Raw genomic sequence first — 9,131 nt, forward strand, 5'->3', positions numbered from 1 at the left:
GGAAGAATGTTGACGTCTGGGATGTGCGGGAGTGGAATGCCTCATCTTGGGACCTGAGGTGGAGGAATTGGGAACAGGGGATGGCATTTTTGCAGGAGGGTGGGTGGGAGGATGTGTTTTCTAGGTAGCTGTGGGAGTCAGTGGGCTTGAAATGGACATCCGTTTCTAGCTGGTTACCTGAGATGGAGACTGAGAGGTCCAGGAAGGTGAGGGATGTGTTGGAGATGGCTCAGGTGAACTTGAGGTTGGGATGGAAGGTGTTGGGGAAATGGATGAACTGTTCGAGCTCCTCTGGGGAGCAAGAGGCAGCGCCGATACAGTCATCAATGTAACGGAGGAAGAGGTGGGGTTTGGGGCCTGTGTAGGTGCGGAAGAGGGACTGTTCCACGTAACCTACAAACAGGTAGGCATAGCTTGGGCCCATGCAGGTACCCATGGCCACCCCCTTTGTCTGTAGGAAGTGGGTAAGATGAGCCTCCCACCTCATTGTTCCCCAACCCCGCATGGCCCGTTTCTATCTCCTTCCCAAAATCCACAAACCTGCCTGCCTTAGTCGACCCATTGTCTCAGCCTGTTCCTGCCTCACCGAACTCATCTCCACCTATCTCGACTCCATTTTCTCCCCTTTGGTCCAGGAACTCCCTACCTACGTCCGTGACACCACCCATGCCCTCCACCTCCTCCAGGACTTCCAATTCCCTGGCCCCCAACACCTCATTTTCACCATGGACGTCCAGTCGCTATACACCTGTATTCCTCATGCAGATAGCCTCAAGGCCCTCCGGTTCTTCCTGTCCCGCAGGCCCGACCAATCCCCCTCCACCGATGCCATCATCCGCCTCGCCAAACTCGTCCTCACCCTCAACACCTCTTTCGATTCCTCCCACTTCCTACAGACAAAGGGGGTGGCCATGGGCACCCGCATGGGCCCCAGCTATGCCTGCCTCTTTGTAGGTTACTTGCAACAGTCCCTCTTCCGCACCTACATAGGCCCCAAACCCCACCTCTTCCTCCGTTACATTGATGACTGTATTGGCGCCGCCTCTTGCTCCCCAGAGGAGCTCAAACAGTTCATCGACTTCACCAACACCTTCCATCCCAACCTCAAGTTCACCTGGGCCATCTCCAACACATCCCTCACCTTCCTGGACCTCTCAGTCTCCATCTCAGGTAACCAGCTAGAAACCGATGTCCATTTCAAGCCCACTGACTCCCACAGCTTCCTAGAATACACATCCTCCCACCCACCCTCCTGCAAAAATGCCACCCCCCTTCCCAATTCCTCCGCCTCCGCCGCATCTGCTCCCAGGAGGAGGCATTCCACTCACGCACATCCCAGATGTCCACGTTCTTCCAGGACCGCAACTTTCCCCCCACAGTGGTTGAGAACGCCCTTGACCGCGTCTCCCGCATTTCCCTCAACACATCCCTCGCACCCTGCGCCCGCCACAGCCGCCCCCAGAGGATCGCCCTCGTTCTCACATACTACCCCACCAACCTCCGGATACAACGCATCATCCTCCGACACTTCTGCAATCTACAATCTGACCCTACCACCCAAGCCATTTATCCATCCCCACCCTTGTCTGCCTTCCGGAGAGACCACTCTCTCCACGACTCCCTTGTCCGCTCCACACCCGACACCTTCTCCTGCAACCGCAGGAAGTGCTACACTTGCCCCACACCACCTCCCTCACCCCTATCCCAGGCCCCAAGATGACCTTCCATATCAAGCAGCTGTTCACCTGCACATCTGCCAATGTGGTATATCGTATCCATTGTATCCCGTGTGGCATCCTCTACATTGGGGAAACCAAGCGGAGGCTTGGGAACCGCTTTGCAGAACACCTCCGCTCGGTTCGCAACAAACAACTACACCTCCCAGTCGTGAACCATTTTAACTCCTCTCCCATTCCTCAGATGACATGTCCATCATGGGCCTCCTGCAGTGCCGCAATGATGCCACCCGAAGGTTGCAAGAACAGCAACTCATATTCCGCTTGGGAACCCTGCAGCCCAATGGTATCAATGTGGACTTCACCAGCTTCAAAATCTCCCCTTTCCCCACTGCATCCCAAAACCAGCCCAGCTCGACCCCTCCCCCCACTGCATCCCAAAACCAGCCCAGCCTGTCTCCACTTCCCTAACCTGTTTTTCCTCTCACCCATTCCTTCCTCCCACCTCAAGCCGCACCTCCATTTCCTGCCTACCACCTCATCCCGCCTCTTTGACCTGTCCGTCTTCCATGGACTGACCTATCCCCTCCCTACCTCTTCACCTATACTCTCCTCTCTACTCTCCATCTTCGGTTCGCCTCCCCCTCTCCCTATTTATTCCAGTTCCCTCTCCCCATCCCCCTCTCTGATGAAGGATCTAGACCCGAAATCAGCTTTTGTGCTCCTGAGATGCTGCTTGGCCTGCTGTGTTCATCCAGCCCCACACTTTATTATCTCAGATTCTCCAGCATCTGCAGTTCCCATTATCACAGAAATCTGAGCTATGTGGGTTGTGAGCAGAGATAATGGGAACTGCAGATACTGGAGAATCCGAGAGAACAAAGTGTGGAGCTGGATGAACACAGCAGGCCAAGCAGCATCTTAGGGGCACAAAAGCTGACGTTTCGGGCCTGGATGCTGCTTCAGAAAAGGGGGATGGGGAGAGGATTCTGAAATAAATTGGCGGGGTGGACCGAAGATGGATAGAGGAGAAGATAGGTGGGGAGGGGATAGGTCAGTCCGGGGAAGACGGACAGCTCAAGGGTGCGGGATGAGGTTAGTAGGTAGGAAATGGAGGTGCGGCTTGAGGTGGGAGGTGGGGATAGGTGAGAGGAAGAACAGGTTAGGGAGGTGGGGACGAGCTGGCCTGGTTTTTGGATGCAGTGGGAGGAGGGGAGATTTTGAAGCTTGTGAAATCCACATTGATACTATTGGGCTGCACGGTTCCCAAGCGAAATATGAGGTGCTGTTCCTGCAACCTTCGGGTGGCATCATTGTGGCACTGCAGGAGGCCCAGGATGGACATGTTGTCTAAGGAATGGGAGGAAGAGTTAAAATGGTTTGCGACTGGGAGGTGCAGTTGTTTATTGCAAACCGAGTGTAGGTGTTCTGCAAAGCGGTCCCCTCCTGCAGTGCCAAAATAATCCTCTATAACCCTGCATAAAAGGTGGCCTGTTAATGTCTGCATTTCTGAAGCTTTCGTTAAAGTTTCACAAATGAGTTTGTTCATAGGTTTGTAGCCTCTCTTCAAGTTATATCTCTTTCTTTTTGTCAAATTACTCAAAATAGTGCTGTTGTGTGGTAACAAATAAAAGCTTTTCACTATGTTGTATTCTTGCTGTATAATACGTGACAATAAAATCAAAATGAAATGACTGCCTGGCAAGTGCATTAGGGATGCAATATTTAAAGTTCAAAAGTAGCCATTCAGCTAGATCATAGAATCCCTATAGTATGGGGACAGGCCCTTAGTCTTAATCTTGCCTTTTACATTTAAATCTAAATCATCGACGTAAACCACGGGTAGTAAGGAACCCTGTAGATCACAACTGAAAAGTTCTTCTGGTCACAAAAACAACCATCAACTTTTGCTACTTTTTTATTCATTCATGGGATAAGGTTGTCACTATCTAGGCCAGTATTTATCGCTCATCCCTAATTGCCCAGAGACCGGTTAAGAATCAACCACATTGCTGTGAGTCTGGAGTCACACGTAGCTCCAAAACAGGTAAGGATGGCAGTTTTCTTCCTTAAAGGGCATTAGTACACTAGATGGGTTTTTCCCAACAATCAGCAATGGATTCATGGTCATTATTGGAGTCTTATTCCCAGAAATGTGTTGAATTCAAATTCCACCATCTGCCATGGTGGAATTCAAACCCAGATCCCTTGGACATTACCTAGGTCTCTGAATTAACAGTTCAGCAATAATACCATTTGGCCGTTGCTTCCTTCTATTGAGCCAATTTTGGGTCCAGCATAATAACACAAACCCATATCAAAATTTCTGCATGTTATTCTAGGTATTGCATGAGAATCCTTTAAAGATTTTTGTGGTCAATGTCAACATTACTATTCAATGTCAATTGTCATGTACTGCACAGCTACTTAGGCCAAAGTAAACCTTTAAACATTGCTTCTTTTTCTAAAGTAAGATACAAGCCCTACGCCCTCCACAGGATCATTCCTGGTACTTTGTAACTACACTTTCAATTGGTTTCATTCAATCATTACTAAAGTTGCAGATTCCAATTTTTTTTGGCCCTTGTTCAGATTATTTGGATTTCATGCTGCTTTTCTTTTTTATTTCATAAGGACATTCCCATTATTCAATTCCTCAATTCATAGAACCTTATAAATAAATTTCTACAATTATTCAACATCAAATTATGTTTGTATATTGCCTTAATACAATTCTTCACAGCATTATAAAATAGAAGACATTGAGTACACCAGGGATATTAAGTTTGATGACCAAATCCTAAACAAAAAGGTAAACTTTAAGAATTGTCTTTAAAAAAACAGTGTTCAGAACTTAAGAGATGTAGAGAGAGGATTCTATAACTTGTAATCTAAATAACTGAAGGCCTGGCTACCAATACTTGAGCAATTCAAATAGGGACTGCATAATTAGAAGAGCATGAATGTCTGGTTACATAAGAAGACATTCCTTCACATCTCAGCTTTAAGTGAGCTTCCCCTCATTCTGTAACTAGTTTGAAAATCCCCCACTAGCGGAAACAACTTCTCCACATTCACTTGGTTAAGACTCCTCAGAATTTTATAAGTTTCAATAAGACCAGCCCTCCTTCTCTTGTGAACAGCCTCCAAAGTCATCATATCCTTTTTGAAATGCAGGGACAAAACCAAAACACGCTACTCCAGGTATAGCCTCACCAATGCCCTGCACAGTTGTAACATGACATCCGTTTTTCCAAACCTCTCTCAATAAATGACAATATTCCATTTCCCTTCTTACTGACTTGCTGCACCTGCATGCTAACATATTGCATTTCATGCACAAGAGTACCCAAATCCCTCTGAGATCCACATTTTGCAGCTTCTCTTCATTTAAATAATAATTTGACTTTTGAAGGCCTTCAACAATGTTCTGCATGCCAGATTGGTTAGTAAGGTTAGATCACATGTGATCCAGGGAGAACTAGCCAATTGGATACAAAATTGGTTTGATGGCAGGAGACAGAGGGTGATGGTAGATGGGTGCTGTTCAGACTCGAGGCCTGTGGCCAGCGATGTACTGTAAGTATCAGTGCTGGGTCCACTGTTGTTTGTCATTTATTTAAATGATTTGCATGAGAATATACACTGCATAGTTATTAAGTTTACAAATGACACCAGAATTGGTAGTATAGTCGACAGTAAAGATCATCTAAGGGTATAACAGGGTCTTGATCAACTGGGCCAGCAGTCGAAGGAATGGCAGAAGTTTAAGTTAGATAACTGTGAGGTGTTGTACTTCGCTAAGACAAACCAGGGCAGGAATTACACATTTAATCGTAGGGCCCTGAATAGTGTGGTCGGACAGAGAGAACTACTGGTGCTAGCACAGTTCTTGAAAGTGGCGTTTCAGGTAGACACGGTGATGAGGAAGGCATTTGACACACTTGCCTTCATCAATCAGAGCACTGTGTACAGGAGTTGGGACGTCATATTACGACTGTACATGACATTGGTAAGGCCACATTTGGAGTACTGCATGCAATTTGGGTCACTCTGATATAGGAAGCATGTTATCAAACTGGAAAGGGTGCAAACAAGATTTACAAGGATGTTACCAAGACTGGACAGTTTGAGTTAATAGGAGAGGCTGGATAAGCTGTGACTTTTCTTTAACCCAGAATGTAAGAAGCTGAGGGGTCACCTTATAGAAGTTTAGATAAGTTGAATAGCCAAGGTCATTTCCCAAGGGCTGAGGGGTCCAAAAATAGAGGGCATTGGCTTAAGGTGAGAGTGGAAAGATTTAAAAGAGTTCAACAGGGAATTTTTTTCACAGAGGGTGATGTATACATGGATCAAACTGCCACAGGCAGTGGTACAGGTGAGTACAATTACAACATGTAAAATACATTGGACAGGTACATGAATAGGAAAGGTTTAGAAGGATATGAGCCAAAAGCATCCACAAACAAGTTCAGTTTAGGAAACTTAATCAGCATGGACAAGTTCACCTGAAGGTCTGCTTCCGTGCTGTATAACTCTGTAACTATTTTCAATCTATGTTACACCCAAGATTAAGCTCTTATCTTGTACCTTTAATATGGCACTATATTTAATGTTAGATAGAAATCCAAATTCAGTACATCTACCAGTTATCCTTTATCAACTGATTGATTTCTTTTAGGGCTGTAACATAGTAAATTTGTCAAACATGATTTCCATTTCATAAAACCATGTTGATTATTTATGTTAAGCTTTTCTAAATGCCCTGCTATTACTTCCTTAATAATTAACTCATCATTTTCCCAATGACAGATGTTAAGCTAACTAGCTGCAGTTTCCTGATTTCTGTCACCTTCAATCCTTGAACAGGGGCTTCACAATTTGTCTAATCTGCTAAAACCCTCCTGGAATTCAAGAGGTTCTAGAATATTTTAACCAATGCCTTCACTACTTCTGCAGCCGCTTCCTTTAAAACCCTTTATTACCAGTTCATTGCAGCCTGTTTTTAACCTCCATTAGTTTAGTGAGTTTTGAGAAGATTTGTAGCTCAGGTTGAGGTTCTGGATGTGAGTTTGCTCGCTGAGCTAGAAGGTTAGTTTTCAGACATTTCGTCACCATATTTTTATTTGAAAAAATATACTTTATGCATAAGATGTACAAAAAATAAAACATTTATACACCTACCCAGTCATGCAAGCCGCTCCGGGTTACCCGGGGGGACGTACACCAAATAAGAAAAAAAACAAAGCAAAGAAAATACCCCGGCAGTCGTCACCCAGCACAGTCCCCGTTGGCCCCCCTGACCAGTTGGGGAAGGCGCCAGCTGGGCCCAGTTACCATATAGAGCCCTTTTTTCTATTCTGGACGAGGGATTTCATACCATGGTCTTTCCCCACCGCGCCTTGGCGGCGGCTGCCCCAATCTTTAACACGTCCCTCAGCACTTAGTCCTGGACCTTGGAGTGCACCAGTCTGCAACATTCGGTCGGGGTCAGTTCTTTCAGCTGGCAGGCCAGCAAGTTGTGGGCGGACCAAAGAGCGTCTTTCACTGCATTGATGGTCCTCCAGGCGCAGTTGATGTTGGTCTCGGTGTGCGTCCCGGGAACAGCCTGTACAGCACGGAGTCCCGCTCACGGAGCTGCTCGGGACGAACCTCGACAAATACCACTGCATCCCCCTCCAGACCTCTGCGCATAGGCACACTCCAGAAGGAGGTGATCGACAGTCTCGTTCCCCCAACAGCCACCTCGAGGGCAGCGTGCGTTGGCGCAGAGATTCCGGGCATGCATAAAAGATCTCACTGGCAGAGCCCCTCTCACCGCCAGCCAAGCAATGTCCTTGTGCTTGTTTGAAAGTTCTGGCGATGAGGCATTCTGCCAAATGACTTTGGCAGTCTGCCTGGGGAACCACACGACGGGATCCACCCTCTCCTTTTCCTGAAGGGTCTTGAGGATACTACGTGCCGACCACTGCCTGACGGCCTTGTGGTAAAGGTGTTTCCTTTCAAATATTTCTCCACGAAGGACAGGTGGTACGGAATGGTCCAACTACTCAGAGCGTTCCGTGGCAACGAGGCCAGGCCCATCCTTCGCAACACCGGGGACAGGTAGAACCTCAGTAAGTAGTGACACTTGGTGTTTGCATACTGAGGATCGACACACAGCTTGATGCAGCCGCACACAAAGGTAGCCGTCAGGGCGAGGGTGGCGTTCGGTACGCCCTTTCCCCCATTTTCCAGGTCTTTGTACATGGTGTCCCTGCAGACCCGGTCCATCCTCGACCCCCAAATGAAGTGGAAGATGGCCCGGGTGACCGCAGCGGCGCATGTCCAGGGAATAGGCCAGGCCTGCACCACATACAACAGTACCGAAAGCCCCTCGCACCTGACAACCAGGTTCTTACCCGCGATGGAGAGGGACCGGAGCGTCCACCTGCCCAGCTTCTGCTTCAATTTGGTGATATGCTCCTCCCAAGTCTTAGTGCACGCCCCAGCTCCACCAAACCAAACACCCAGCACCTTCAGGTAGTCTGTCCTGACGGTGAAGGGGATGAAGGAGCGGTCGTCCCAGTTCCCGAAGAACATGACCTCGCTCTTACCCCTATTGACTTTGGCACCCAAGGCCAATTCAAACTGGCCGCAGATGTCCAACAGCCTACTCACCGACCGACGATCGGTGCAGAAGACGGCGACATCGTCCATGTACAGGGAGGTCTTGACCTGAAGGCCTCCACTGCCTGGGATAGTCACGCCCTTTAGGCTCACGTCCTTCCTGATGGATGCGGCGAAGGGCTCCACACAGCACACGAACAAGGCAGGAGAGAGCGGGCAGCGCTGCCTGACTCCAGATCTGACGGGAAAACTGTCCGATTCCTACCCATTGATCGAGACTGCACTAACGATGTTGGCGTAGAGCAGCTGGATCCAATTGTGGATGCCCTCCCCGAACCCCAATTTGGAGAGGACGTCCCTCATGTAAGCATGAGAGACCCTGTCGAAGGCCTTCTCCTGGTCCAGGCTGACGAGGCAGGTGTCCACCCGCCTGTCCTGTACGTAGGCAATCGTATCCCTGATGAGTGAGAGGCTCCCAGCGATCTTCCTGCCCGGCACAGCACAGGTGTGGTCAGGATGAATCACCGACTCCAAGACAGACCTGACCTGGTTGGCTATGACCTTGGCCAGGATTTTGTAGTCCACGTTCAATAGTGAAATGGGACGCCAATTCTTCATTTCTTCCCTCTCCGCCTTCCTCTTGTAAATGAGGGTGATGATGCCCTTCCTCATGGACTTGCACATGTCCCCTGCCCGAAGCGCACTATCGTACACCTCCAGCAGGTCCTGGCCAACCAGGTCCCACAGAGCGGAATACAGCTCGACCGGTAAGCCGTCGCTCCCGGGAGTCCTATTCCTCTCCAAGGACTTGAGGGCTCTGGTCAGCTCGTCCAGGGATATCAGCCG

The sequence above is a fragment of the Stegostoma tigrinum genome, chromosome 7 (genome assembly GCF_030684315.1).
Source record: "Stegostoma tigrinum isolate sSteTig4 chromosome 7, sSteTig4.hap1, whole genome shotgun sequence".
NCBI classification, from domain to species: Eukaryota; Metazoa; Chordata; class Chondrichthyes; order Orectolobiformes; family Stegostomatidae; genus Stegostoma; species Stegostoma tigrinum.